The following is a 14,218-nucleotide window of genomic DNA, read 5'->3' as shown; positions in this document are numbered from 1 at the left end:
AAGACAAGAGGTCTAGAAAAGGGCAACAGGCATTGTGGTCATCCTTGCACCTCATTATGTATCCTCAGAGGTGGGAGCTTCTCCTTTCCAGGAGTGGAAAGCACCAAGATCCACAGCTGGACCAGGCTATTCCTCTCACTCCAGAAGTTTGCGTGCTTGAGGGGTTACTAGCACACGTGGGAGTAGAGTAATAGCAAGTCATTTCAGCATGTGGAGAACATACTAAGAGCAAGCTCCCTCCTGCCCTTCTCTCTCCCCTAGCCCTGGCTCCTTCTAGCTGCCATCATCACCATCTGGCCACCTCCATTCTCCTCCCCCACCCACCCCTTTCCTTGGGACTCACGAGCTCCATTTCTTTGCGCTGGTCAGGTGTAATATTTCCATAGCCTTTATTTCTTTTCTGTTCTGAGCACAGGAAGGCATAGGGAGAGGAACGGCACCTGCACCCCATCCATTTTCAGAACAAAGAATTTGACTTTTAGACCTGAAGAAACTGGAGGCAGGGTGTGTGACACATTTGTCTGTGCTCAGGACATGTATCATGGCCACAGTGAGAGGCCTGTTGCCTGATCGATCATGTGGAAAGACAATGACAATTAATAGGGACTTTAAATATTCCGGAGTATGAAAGTAACATTGCATTTATATGTGTTCTTCCATAGATAAAAAAGAAGCAGGATGCATGAGATTTCAAAATTTGACTTCCTATTAAGCATGAAACACCTCTTAAAATACACGTTGTGGGTCCAGAAGAACATGTCTTTCAGTCTTTGAGAAGTATTTAAAATACTCCAGAAGATGAAGGTAAGAAAACATTCATTTCAGCTAGTCTTTCACTTTGATACATGCCGATGAGTATGGAAATGTGAAAATGAAACAACTTAAGAATGTGTAACTCAAATTACATATGAAAATCGTCCATTCGAAGTGTGGATTTAATCATTTTTGTCTTAGTCAGCTCATTCTTTCAAACACACATTTCCCATTCCAGGTTACAATACTTACACTGTAGTGTAGATTACTATAATTAACAGGTTAAACACATGAAAACAGTTTTTTCCCCTTGATGTGCCTTTGGGTCCTTTATTTTGCTAGCAGTTATACGGTAGAGTCACTTCTTACAAAGGAGAAACGACTGCCACAGGGTTTCTTAATGCTGCTAGTGTTCTTTTCTTTCTGTCTGGTAATAACAGTGAGAAATTATTGTCTGTAAATAAAAAAATATAATGGAGAGTATGTCAGGAAAAGCATGCTAAAAGCTGTATGTGTATCATCCATAGGTACAAACTGCTTATATTTACAGAGTAGCCAATGTTGGTTTTTATTAAGAAGACCCAATGAGAACCTTTCTAATCTCATTTTGCAGAGAAGCTCTTTTCTGATCCGAAGAAACCCCTTCAGTTAGAATACAATTTAATTCTACAGAATAAGAAAGGAAATATCCTATAAATGTCTTTTGAGCTGTGATATTTACAGCAAAGATCAACATTGTTCTTACTTTGTTTTCTCCACCAACACATGCCATGTGGCATATCCGTAGATTTATTTATTTTTTAATCATATGTCCTGCTGGTTATAACATAACTTAATGTACCAGCTGCAATTAACAGACTGTCAAAGGATCAACTAACAAGTGCTGATAAGCTTCATTTAACTAATTTGAGGAGTGGAAGTTTGATTTTCTTTTTTTTTTTTTTTTCCAGGAAGGTAGCTTGTTTCCTTATTTCCTGTCAAGTGAGCCAACTCCTGTGACCTGTAGTTAAAAGGGCCCTTTGTAATTAAGGCAGTGAGTCTCCAAGTGAACAGTTCTCACAGTGTGGGGGGAGGGGGAAAGAAAAAAAAAAAAGGAGGAGGATGCATGACACTGCTTAACTAACTAATCGGAGCTGAGCCAATCCATTTTCCTGCAGGCCAGTCAGTGTACCATGAGCGTGCAGAATCTCGCCCTTCATTGGCTTCGTGTCCATTTTATGGACCAGCGAGTCTATTAAGATCTTGGTGAGTGGCCCTATTTGAGGGCAGGGCTCTCTCCTCCTCGTCTGCCCATAGACTACCAGAAACTGATCAGCCGTGTTATATCAATAACGTTCTCACACCAGGTTGTGTAAATTGATCTTTTACAATTTCTCTCGGTGACAGTCTCTGTAACCAACAAGATAAATCATTCCTCCTGTGGCTTTTTTATTGATTGCTGAGACCTGTATAAAAATTACACTGCTCAAGCTGTGAAGTGAACATCCTCATAAAAGAAGACTTTCTATTTACAATCAAAATACGTTTGGGTCCAGATCAAGCACAGATTTACTATCCCAGCACCGTAAGAGACCAGAATTTAACTGAGATTCAAAGCACTGACAAAGGAACCCACATAAACTTTTAAAATACAAATGGTGCGCTACAACTCCAAGCAAAACAAACAAACAAACAAAAAATCTTCCAAGGTTATAAAGTCTAGTTGAAGTAAAGACAGTCGTAATAGTAAACCATCTGTTAAAAACAATGATGCAGAAGCACAGCAACACAATCAGCCAGCCTATTTTTTTTTGCAATTACTTGTACAAACACTAACACAAATTACTTTCTGATACTATTTTATCATCCATGCAAATATATATATTTTTAAATGGAACAATAAGATTTGAGAGCTCCTTACCTCTTCAGAAAAGAAATATTCTACAACTTTGGAAGAGACAGCAGCAGTAATATCATTCTGGGGAAATTGATTTAAGCTGCTGTATAGTATTGGCTTTATTGTTTTATTAAAGTAAAAAGTCTAATGGTGTTTGACATAGGCAATCAAATGCATCCATTGTTTTTAGGCAGTATCAACTCCACAATGATTATATTCCTTCCGCTTTATACCATCATTTTAACTCTATTAAAATAGTCATTAACTTCTGGTTTCTTAATTATTTAAACCTTATGCTAATATTGTTTATATACACAGTTGAAAAGAGAGTCTTTTGAAGCAAGTGGACTTATACTGAACAAAACCGTTAAATTCCAAATCATCAAGCATGATGAAAGAATTAGCAAGTGATTCACAGGGCTCAAGATTCAGATACTGATTGCATTTCTTGTACTGACACAGCCTGTGGCTTTGAATAAGACACTTGCTAGCCAATACCTCAATTTACCCATCTGTAAAAACGGTATTATAGGATCTAGAGGAAAAAAGTTATTCCCATATCATGCTGATTTAAATCAGTATAGATACACCCAAGTCAGCCTTGTCCTCTGGGAAACTGTGAAGTTTAAACTAGCGTTTGCAAAGTACTCTGAAACCCTTGATGATGAAACCCACAAGAGTGCAAGCTGTTGTTATTACGATTCTCTGGATGCATTCAAGTATTTCATGTTATCAGAAAACTGTGCAGCCACGATTGGTGCTACCTGGAAGAACGCTGTACCAATTAGTCTCTCAAAATGAAATATTCTGTTAAAGTCTCAACATAGTTGCCATGAGGACCAAAAAGTTAATTTTTTCTGTTGATATCAAAATTTGTGGTAGAGCTAAACACCTGTGATGCTGGAGAAAAGGTAGAAAAATCATCCAAAAAATTTTGTTTAAAAGAAATTGTGCACACGTAACTAGATGTTACATGTTTAGAACTGTTAAGTTCTAAACCATGCTAAATTATTTAAAATGGCAAAACCATTGGCTATTTTTACCATTCAGAAACTGGTGGCTCAGTCTTTGCTACAGAGAGAAAACTCAGAAATAAGATGTTGTGCATTAATCTGAAAATTCAGACTGTGAAAATTATGAACTTTTTGGTAATGCTGTAAATCTGTCCCTAAATGGCAGAAGCACTTCTCTATTTGCTCAGTGAGCAAGATGATTTCTCCACTTAAATGGAAAAGAAGGAAGGCAAGGAGATTTATTTTTTTTTTTGTTAAGAGCCATGGTTATGACCGCGCTCTTGTTGTCTAGCTGACTTCAGGATGAAATTTGGTGGTACTTTCCATTCACTTCTTTATTCCTCTTCCTCTCTCCTCTAAAAGCATTTTGAAAGAGGAAGAGTTGAAACAGGATTTCTTAGAGAAACTTGGAAGAAGTCAGTTCAGGGCCTAGGATCCAAAGACAAAGGACTAGTGCAAACAAAGGATTGCTTGTGGATAGTAAAAGTAGTGGAATATAGAAATGATGTTAAAGAACATGTTTTGTCTATATTTTGCCATACTTTGGCAAACAATTTGAATTACCCAAATCAGAAGTTTATCTTTTCATTAGTAGCTTTATTAATGTGCCACTCTCTTGCATCTTAGTAGCAAACTGATGAAGAAGAGCATCAGTATCGTTTGGGATTGAGGGGTTTTGTTTGTTGCCTTTAGACAAGAATGGAAAATAACTGGAGCTAATTTTTAGCAGCATCCTCTTGATTTCTCTTAATCCTGGATTGTGATGACTCTTCAAGCAGCTCATTGGAAGCAATTGTGGGAAAAAGACCATTCTCTTTTCAGCTGTTCTTCCAAACCCTAATGAGTTAACAATTGAAATACAGAAAGTTGCTTCAGAGGTCAGGAGAGTATATTCTACACAATGGTCGCAGCATTTGAAACCATGACAGCACTATAAATTGACAAACTAAAGCAGAGCACTTGGTGGTCTGAAGTGGAGAAAAGAACATCAGCCGAGAGCGGTAAAAAGACGAGCCATGAAACCACACAGAAAAAATGAGTGATTTTTTTCAGATCACCTTGTTAGAATTTAGTGTATCGGAGGTCAGACAAGTAGAACAATAATAAGGTCCAAGGTTGAATACCAGTGGGGAAGCTTAACCCAGGAACTCCAGGTCAACCATAAGTGAATGAGGTAGAACAGTGAAACAGTAGTCGCCCGGGAAGGGAACGTACAAAAGTCAGTGGGTTAAGGGGAGGAGCCCGCCAGTTATCAATTAGACTAAGAGAAAGCCCAGGCTCGAGCACCTGGGATAGAAAAATAATCCCAGTGTGATGAAAAGAGATTTTCTCCTGTGCACGGTTCTCGCTCTCTGGTTTTCAGGTTTTGAGAAATTTGAAATGTTGTGGAGCTAATGATCTTATATCTGTAACAGATGAGGAAATGCAGGCCAGTAGGATGCGTTTTCCCCATGTCTTATGTGCATATGACAATGTTTTGATCACACGCCGGACACTCTGCTGAGATAAAGGAGGCATAAAAATAAAGTTCTTTTAAAAATATTAACAAACACACGGATGCATGCACACACACACATACACGCACACCCTTGCAAGGGGATGTTTTTTACCTATTTTCTTCTTTAGAAAAGTGCAATTCAAACCAGTTATATTTTTATCTTAGGAGGAGGAATTTCTCAAGATTTGTGAAGAAAACTGCTTCAAGTGATGGAATAGATTAAGTGACATTTTACAATATAGAACATATATATATACGTGTTTTTGCAAAATGCCTATACAACTTCCTCTTCCTGTGAACATGCATCACCTAATTTAGTATTAATTTTGCCATGTTATAGGAGCTAGAACAAACCCAAAGCAAAGCAGATCATGTATGATATCCCATAGCTCAGCATACACCCTAAATATCCAAGCTAAGCTAGCCTTAACTATCCACCAATATGGACACGTTTTTTCTGCTCTGCAGATTTCCATGTATGGGTTGTTGTAATATATGAACAACGAGGGCATTACCTTTGTATGCATCTGTGCGCATGGGGTGGGGACAGGGGGGGAGTGTGTGCGTGTGTCCACACGGCAGAAATTTTGTGCAACATCTACAATATACAGCTGAAACATTATCCAGGCCTCGTGAGCAATATGTAGTAAAAGGGCAAGGATGTATAATGTCAGCTAAAATCAAGCGCCAAGCATACTCTATTTGTAACCCATCACCCTATTTTTCTATTTGTCTATTCTTAACCTCACATTTCTGAGGAATTACATGGTCCTGGACTGCTGCTAAAGCCAGCAAAACTCTTTGAGGCATTGGAAGTATCACCAGCTGTAGTAAAGCGTACAGTATCCCCGCTATCCTCTGGTTTGCACATACTACTTTTTTGGGTTACAAAAGACCCATTGTAAAAGTATTGTGATAACTTTTCGAACCCCTTCCCTTTTGCCTCTCCAGAACAACAGTATTAGTGCAGATAAAGTGGGGACTGACTGCTGAGCACACAGTACACCCTGCTCCATAGCCAACTCCTTCCCACCACCACCAATGCAGGTGCAGGGATTACATTGCCAAGTGGCAGCTTTCTGGTTTAGACAAGATAAGTTTTCTGACCTAAAAGCTCCTCCTCCAAACACTGAAGCAGAGAGGCCCAGAGGCAAAAAAAAAATCCTTTTTTCACCAAAAGAATATCAGTGGTGACCCCTGAAATCTAGCAGGACTGGAGAAAAAATATGGCCTACTTAAAGAAGCTGGGAAAGGGAAAAAGTTTAGGAAAGGAATGCGTAATTCAAGCACTGCAGTTTTCAAGCTCGTGACTGGGTATTGTGCTTGTTTGGGAAAAATAATTTAATATGAGGCCATGATCTTATTGCATATGATGGAGGAAAGACGTTGCAACTCCTTCACAAGTTGATTTAAAGATTTGGTTTGTCCAGAGGAAGAGATACTTGAATTTGATATATTTCTCTCTAAATGGTTCTTTTTTTGATGTCGTTAGACAGCTAGGTCTACATCCTGGAAATTATGAGAGGTCATGCCAGATGTAAGCAGGGGAATCAAGAAAAAAAGGATAAAAATGTCCCTTGTTTTAAGAGAGGACGTTCTTTATAAAATATTCTGTTGAAGCGTGGGTGGCAATAGCTGTTCTTTTGTGTGCAGCAGGGGAAGTTGGATTAACTAGCATTACAATTTAATATGCTTTTCTTAGAGGAAAGTTTGTTTCTTTAACTTCACACAAGGCATAAAAGTGGTACACCATTCAGTTTAATGACCATTTTTGCCTTCTCACAGAGAAAGTCAGCTTCAAACTCAAGTTGATAACATCTGTTTGCAGTGTTCCCAAATAGTGTTGCCTTTGCCCTCATGAGTAGGTAAAAAGTACTCTGTATGCATTAAAGATCATATATTTAAGGTTTTTATACAGCAAATAGTCCCAAGTCATCAAGATCAAAGGAATAACTGATGACTGAGTAGATGCAGTTCCGTTAACTGAGTCTGCTGATCCAGTATTACAGTAAGCTGAGGTAACAGTGGTAGCTTCATTTGCCAGCAACACGAAACAAAGTTTAGGCAAATTAAGCTACCAGTTAGATGGTTAGAGTTATCCAAACATAAACATATCAGAGTCTTGGGGAAGGATTTGTATTTAGTTCAGATGGGTTCAGGGTGGGGTTCAGTATAAGGTAAAGACATCTAAGTCTACATACAGATGTTGACATATGGGCTAGATGTCCAAGCCCCTCTTGTAGTCTGTGAAGATCCATTTAGAACAGACTAGAGAGTAATTCTGCTCATTCTGGTGCAGACATATGCTCAGCTGAATTGCTCTCCACACTCCATCAACTCTACTAACTAGATCTCCATTGATATGATGATAACTTAGACTCCTACATGACATGTAGACACCTACACCATGGGCACCTAAATTTAAGTGTTTAAGTCTATAGATATATATAGACTATAGATATAGTTTATATCTACTCGTCATTGGATAACTAGGTAGGCTTCTTGGAATAGCTGCAAAATCATCTGCATCTGAGCTGGCTTTTCTGTGATCCCCAGCAGTCAATATGAAAGAATAATCACTTGTAAAGTGAAACTCATCTTGCCTTGCAGTAAACACCTGAAATAAGTCAGATGAGTTACACCATAAACATGTATTATTTTCCACTGAAGATAACAGAAAAGTAGTTCAGATGAAGACATCTCCATAAGGAAAACAAAGCTCTCCTTAGGTCCCAAGCAGTCACTGAGAGACGGAGAGATTTGAAGTTTTGAAAGAAGATAGTGAGGTGACTTTCAGAATTGTTGGTCAGGGTAATCTCGCAAAGGAGGAGGACATCATTGAGATCCCATCTGAACTTTAACCAGTAGATGGTGGATGTCTACCAGAGACTTTTACAAGAACAACACCATGCAGTATTGATAAGCTAAGTCAAGAAGATGAGAAACATAATTTTCAGTGTGGTGGGGAAAGGAAATCCAGTAGAAGGACTTGAGGCAATGTCCCATGAGTCTGGAAAACTGTGATTGATGTTGTCTTTTCAACAGACATAAGTGGGAAACAAGAGCAGCTGTCAGTGCTGGAAAGGAAAAAAAAATGCAGTTCTCCAGATAAAAGTTAAGGTGAGTGGTAGGTAAGTGAGAGAAGGATGCATCTTAGACATGCGTTGCAGAGTCAGCAACATTCAGACATGGCCTGGATGTGAGAGATCAGGAATAGGTGTGAGTCACCAAGAGAAATAAGCATTACATGTGCAGTAACAGACGGGAAAAAAGGTTAAGGGACATTTGGCTGTTTTGCTTTGGCTCTGCTGAACTCGAGCTCATGGCTGGACATCCACAAGGATACATTAGCCAGTAAAGGTGAGGGGTTTGCTTGGACAGAATGCAAATTTGGCAAAAACAGGCATCTATATGGCCCAAAACAGAACTGCTAGCTACATTTATATTTGCAGACAAAATTATCCAAAGGTGAAAAAAAAAAAGGGTTGAAAAAGAGAGAAGGGAATCAGGAAAAAAATCAGGGGATCTTTACACATAAGATGGAGGGAGCATTGGGGGATCTAAGAGAGCATATAATGAAGAGGTATTAGAGTGTTAAAGCAGCTCAAAGGAGAAAAAGCATAGAAAACTAAATAAAAGAAAGTGGGCATGTGAAGTTAGACATGAATAAATTCTGTTCTGGAAGCAGGAAGGATGCCTGACGGATTTTGTTGAGAGGCATGGCAGTGAAGACTGATGGATCAGGAAGTGCTGAAGAAATAATTGGAAGAAGAGGAATCCGAGCCATTATAAGTATTTCAAAGGGACATGCTCAAGGAAATGGTGTTTGTTGAGTATGCAAGAAGACCTGTAGTGTTTCCTTGCTTGCTTCCTTGCATGTTCATAATGTGGTGGAGACTAAAACATATTTGCCTTGTAAGGAAAAACAGCAAAAGAAGGCAGACGTTCCAAAAAATAAAAGAAGTACAGGAGTATAAGTTGCGCAAAGGTGATCTGGGGATGCAGTGGAAGTGTTTGCTATGACATGTGAAATGCTGAGTGCTTCCTTTGAACTCCTGAAGAAACTGTGTGCCTTCAGTAGGAAGCACTCAGGTATTTGATGGATTCGCCACGTCAGTGGGAAACCCTCGCCTGTCAGGTGCGGCTGCCCCTGCAATTGTGGAAAAAGGATTCCCGATCACAAGAAACGGCAGATGTAACACTTCAGCTCCCCTGCCCTCAGCAGATTTAGATTCTGCAGGTTTAAAATGGGTCTTCAGCAGTTAAAATGTCAATAGACTTTTATCAGAGGCATGCTATTAGCTGTACCTCATTTTCACGTACAGTTAGAAAACCTGTGTAAATTGGTTATGCAGATTTACCAGTTTGATAGACAGCAAGACAAACTCTGGTCATCTTATAGTCTCTCTTAGCACTTTTTTTTTTTTTTTCACAGTTGAATGAAGACCAAAATGACTGATTACATCTTTGTCAAAGACTGCAGGGAGGGGACACTGGGAAACTGTGGGAGTAGGAGTTCATTGAAGTAAATCACGTGTACTCTCTTGTGTTAGTGCAGAGTGGCAGAGTGGACAGATGACCAGCATGATCAAGCCTATCTGTTTTCATAAAACCAGTGAATCCCTAACTATGGGCTGTAAAGGGCTCTGATTGGGAAAAAAAATGGCTAAAAGACCACAGTTAAAAATTAGAGTGTTAGTGTCAGACGGCCCTGTTATTCAACCTTTCAGCATGGAAAATATGCAAAGCTCTCACAAGGGAAGAAAGACAGATATAAATATGAGATAAGTTATTGTCATGGAAGCCATAATTCCCTCTACTCACCCATAATAGAAAAGATCAGTTCAAAAGAAAGACTGTACAGTTTTCAAAGATTTTGCAAAACCGGTGATCCTGGGCAAATCAACACCAACTACGCTGCTTCAAACAGCACTTCTTGTACAAAGACAATATTCCTTTGTGGCAGTGCTGGATCAAGTTGATACAATAAGAATTCTGTGGGAAATACAAGTTAATCGCACCACCAGTAATTCGCTTCCGAAGTCACTATAGAAAGACGTCTAGCAAGTGGGCAATCAGAAATGAGGGCATTACCTATCCCCTTTCACAAAGGGGCAAAAATATATCCTTAGAAAATTCAGTTCACTCTGGTGAGGGGGTGGAATGATTTTCACCCTTTTCTCATCAACTAGAATGCTTTTCACAGCCAACAAATCACAAGGTACAGTTAGATAGAAGACCACTTCTGTAGGAAAATGTGTTCATGTTAAAAATGAATAGAAATTATAGCAACAGAAGAAAATGAAACTTGCAAGCCTGGAGAAATAAAACAACTTGTTATTTATGATAAACAACAGGGGATTGTTGTAGGTCTGAAGCAATCAAAAGAATCTTGCACCACAAAGCAAATCTGAACAAAAATAATAATAATACTTAGGATTCAGACTTTTCATTTATTGAATTGTTTCTGTACAACAAGCTGTACAGAGTAACACAATACATACTAATGCTCTGGAATTAGTAATGAAACAACCTAGTTGTAAAGGAATATAGAGCTATACAGAACAGAGGGCTGTGATTTTGTTGGTTTGCATGCTTCTTACTCAAATATCCATTGTGTGTATTTTGATTCTCTGTCCAAGAACTGTTCCTCACATTAGTTTTTAAGAGCATAGGAGTGCATTTAATGATTAACTGGGAGAAATAACTGCTCAATAATGCATTACCATGTGTGGACCTAAACTGGATCATAGTCTTTTCTTTCAGTGCCTTTTCAATTCCCTTTGTTATTATTTTTATGGTATACTCCCCAGTCCAAAATCTAACTTATTCCATGGCTTTTGATTTGTGCCCTTGTTCATACTTGATACATCTGCTAAACTCAAAGGAGTGAATATAGCTCTTTTGCAAGTCCCAATCATAGGTCACAAAGAAATCAGTAATCACTGTCAGATTACAGACTTCTCCTTTTTAAAAATTTGCAAACCCCTAACAAACCCTATCTCAGCCTGCTCAAAAAACTCAACGTTCTAGTAGCGTACAAGTCACGACACCATTTGGTCTTACCCCCATGTAAGAAAAACACTGTATGTCTGTCAATGCCATCCACAAAATTGAAAACAATTTTTAAATTCAGATGTGTTTAATACTTAGACTTTCTCATACTCTTGCAATCAAATAAGAACTCTCCAGAAGGATGGTCTGAAGGCTTTGTCAGGGAAGCGTTATTTCTTTTTTTATCCTCAGCTGCAGTGCGAGCACAGAAGGAAGAAACATTTTCCTCCAAAAAGTTTAGTGGAGCTTGTGTGGCCAAAGCAGAAAGATTTTTCTTCCTCCTTGAAGAAATCCAACACAGCTTATTATCCTTGGAATAGCTGAAGAAAGGGAAGGAGTTACCCTACTGTGTCAGTTCAAGTCTGTCAAAATACTTCCTGGCTCTCTCAGGGGACTGATGATCCCTTCCCAGCAACTACCTTCTCCAGCAGAGTCTTCATCATCTTGCTCAAATATTAAGGAATAAACATATGTACACGGCAAATATATCTTAAAAGCCGCTTATATGCTAAAATTTGCCTGCGTAACAAGTGTATCCGTGAGTTTAAATAGTGAACACCTCTGGAGTGTGCAAAGTCTCTCTGAACTGACCTTTGAAGCTTTTGCATTGCAAAGAGCAAAGGGGACGAAATTCTTTGAACAGATTGTTATAACTTGTTCTCCTAAGTCTTTCAAAGGCTACTGGACTGCCAAAAAGTGTATTTTATCCACCAAGATAGGTGAATATGAATATGGAAAGTTAATCGCACAATATTGATAAAATGGGGAGAAATTCATGCAATAGGATTACATTTTATCTCAATTTTATTGAAACTAAATGGAAAGATTTTTGTATATGAAAAGAAGGTACACAATGATACTAAAAAAAAAAAATTAAAAGCTAGAAGAGGCAGAAATTCTCTAGCTACAAAGCATAAGCCATTCACTGGTTGTCTGGAATAAGAAAGAAGAATCAAAAGCTGGATATTTCCGTAAGTGTCTTGTTCATACTTCATTGCACCTTCCTTTGAAGTGTGTGGCTTTGATCACAGTTCACAGGACAGTGGACCAAATGGACTTCCAGTGTGATACAACTTAACATTCCTGTGATCCTGAATGCCGCAGGATTCCTTCATGCTAGAAGACTTTCAGCACGATGGATAAACTTGTGAGACTTTTCAGGGAGTAACAGATATCCTAGATCATTTTTGTCATTCTCCAAGAACTGTTTTTCTCAGCTGTTGTCCTGCCTCTATATTATTTTTTATGTGAATAGGCCTTTAGCTATTTTTACTGCCCAGGCAAATAGCCTCCCAGAAAAGTTTATGAAACTGGTGAATGCTAGCAAGTTGGACAGAGAGAAGCTAGCAACAAGTGAGCGAACACCTATAGCGCAGAAGTCTGATTTCATTCCCAGTTCTGCAGCGTGAGGGATTACCCCCACGTTTTTTCTCCAGACTTTACCCAAAAGCCCTGTGGGAACAAGATCGCATGACTGTTACATACAATTGAAGGTTTTATTCAGAACACAGCCGTGCCAGAGTTAACCTGATTCTCGTGGATGTGCTTAGGACCAAATTTTGTTATTCCTTCTCTAACCTTACAGAAACTGAAAATCAGGAACTGCAGACCGGGATACATGAGGTTCCAATGACCCTTTCCTGACTAAAAAGTGCATGGGCAGAAGTTATGTTAGTGTCACCCTGTGATTTTCAGGGCAGTCTTTTGTCCAGGATTATTGCTTTTAATTTGAACTGCTCGAAGTGATTTTTCTCTCTTTCTTTTTGGCACAAACCAGTGCACAGGGAAATGCTTTTGTAAGGAAACAAAATCTCCTTCATTTTGTGGAATCCACTAGACAATGAGGAATATTCAATTATACCCCTTCCAAATACATATTTAATTTCCCACGTTTCCAAAACTGTCTGATAATATTAGACTGTTCCTCTTTCTCACTCTCTCTCTGTATATATACATGTATTTTTTTCTTTTGCTTTGATTATTTCTTTTATATTGAAAAGTTGCCTTTACCACTGGAATAACTACTCTCCTACACAAGTCCCTCACTCTTCATGACAGCTGCTCTTGGCCCCAAAATTATTGGGCCTAAGCCAAAGTTCTTCACAGTTCAGCAATGTTTGTTCGATTCTTGTCATTCCATCACAGAGATGTTGATAAGATCAATAGAAAATACTTTATAAAAGTAACTTTTTCCTCACTAAAAGAAGACCAGCAATTTCCTTTTTGAAAGGGAAACATTTTCACTGAAAATTTCCATACTTCGAAAACCTCTAATTAGTTTCCAACTGAAACATTCATTTGTCTTCCAAAAAGCCTGCTTTTTGTTTAGTTTCACTCCTCTCTCTCTCCCTCTCTTTGCTTTTTAAGAATTTATTTCTTGTTTGTCAAGGAAGGCAAATATACTAACAGTGCCTAAACTATTTTTCACTCTTAATTTCCCACTAATTTCTCAATGATACTCTAGTTTGTAAAGTCATAGCATGTGAAAGCAAAGGAAGCTGCTGAAAGAACTGTACAGTTGCCAAGGTGGCCCAAGGCTGTTCTCTCACTTCTTGGACATGGATCTTTGCACAACACCGTACCTTTTCGATGATCAAATAGCAGGATTTTTCAAGCCCATTGTTCTTGCAGCAAGTCCTGAAATCCAGACAGAAACCTCCACTGTTCTAGTAACTACTAGCTTGCACATTAAGTGATACAGGATGACCGGGTGTCAGGTAGTCCATGGTCTGCTCTAGCAACCCGCACTGTCCTGTGTAAGTTTCAATATTCCAGGATTTCTCTCACTGGCAAGTGAGTCTAACTGTCTGAAAGACTGCCTCTCACACTGCAAGGTTTTTGTGCTGTAGAAACTAAATCCAGTGAAACACAACTTTCTGGGACCAGAGCCAGGTCACTCTCAGTTCAGTAGCCTTATCTTTGAATTTAGAATTAAGGGCTCACGCATGTCTCCTTTCATGAGAGGCAAACCTCATTCTTTCAGTGATCCATCCCCTCAAATATCAAACTGGTGCTACCAGTAGA

The 14,218-nt window shown here is 38.9% G+C and overlaps 1 long non-coding RNA gene across 1 annotated transcript in view; it reads left to right on the top strand.

Moving 5' to 3' along the window:
• Positions 1 to 664: 664 nt before the first annotated feature.
• LOC128917144 (uncharacterized) overlaps positions 665 to 14,218 on the top strand; it is a 37,459-nt gene continuing 23,905 nt past the window's right edge. Inside the window, exon 1 of the long non-coding RNA XR_008469182.1 lies at positions 665 to 804. This is a non-coding gene — a long non-coding RNA (uncharacterized LOC128917144). The remainder of the gene's footprint in view (positions 805 to 14,218) is intronic.

The sequence above is a fragment of the Rissa tridactyla genome, chromosome 1 (genome assembly GCF_028500815.1).
Source record: "Rissa tridactyla isolate bRisTri1 chromosome 1, bRisTri1.patW.cur.20221130, whole genome shotgun sequence".
Lineage (NCBI taxonomy): Eukaryota > Metazoa > Chordata > Aves > Charadriiformes > Laridae > Rissa > Rissa tridactyla.
This window is presented reverse-complemented; position numbering and strand designations above follow the sequence as displayed.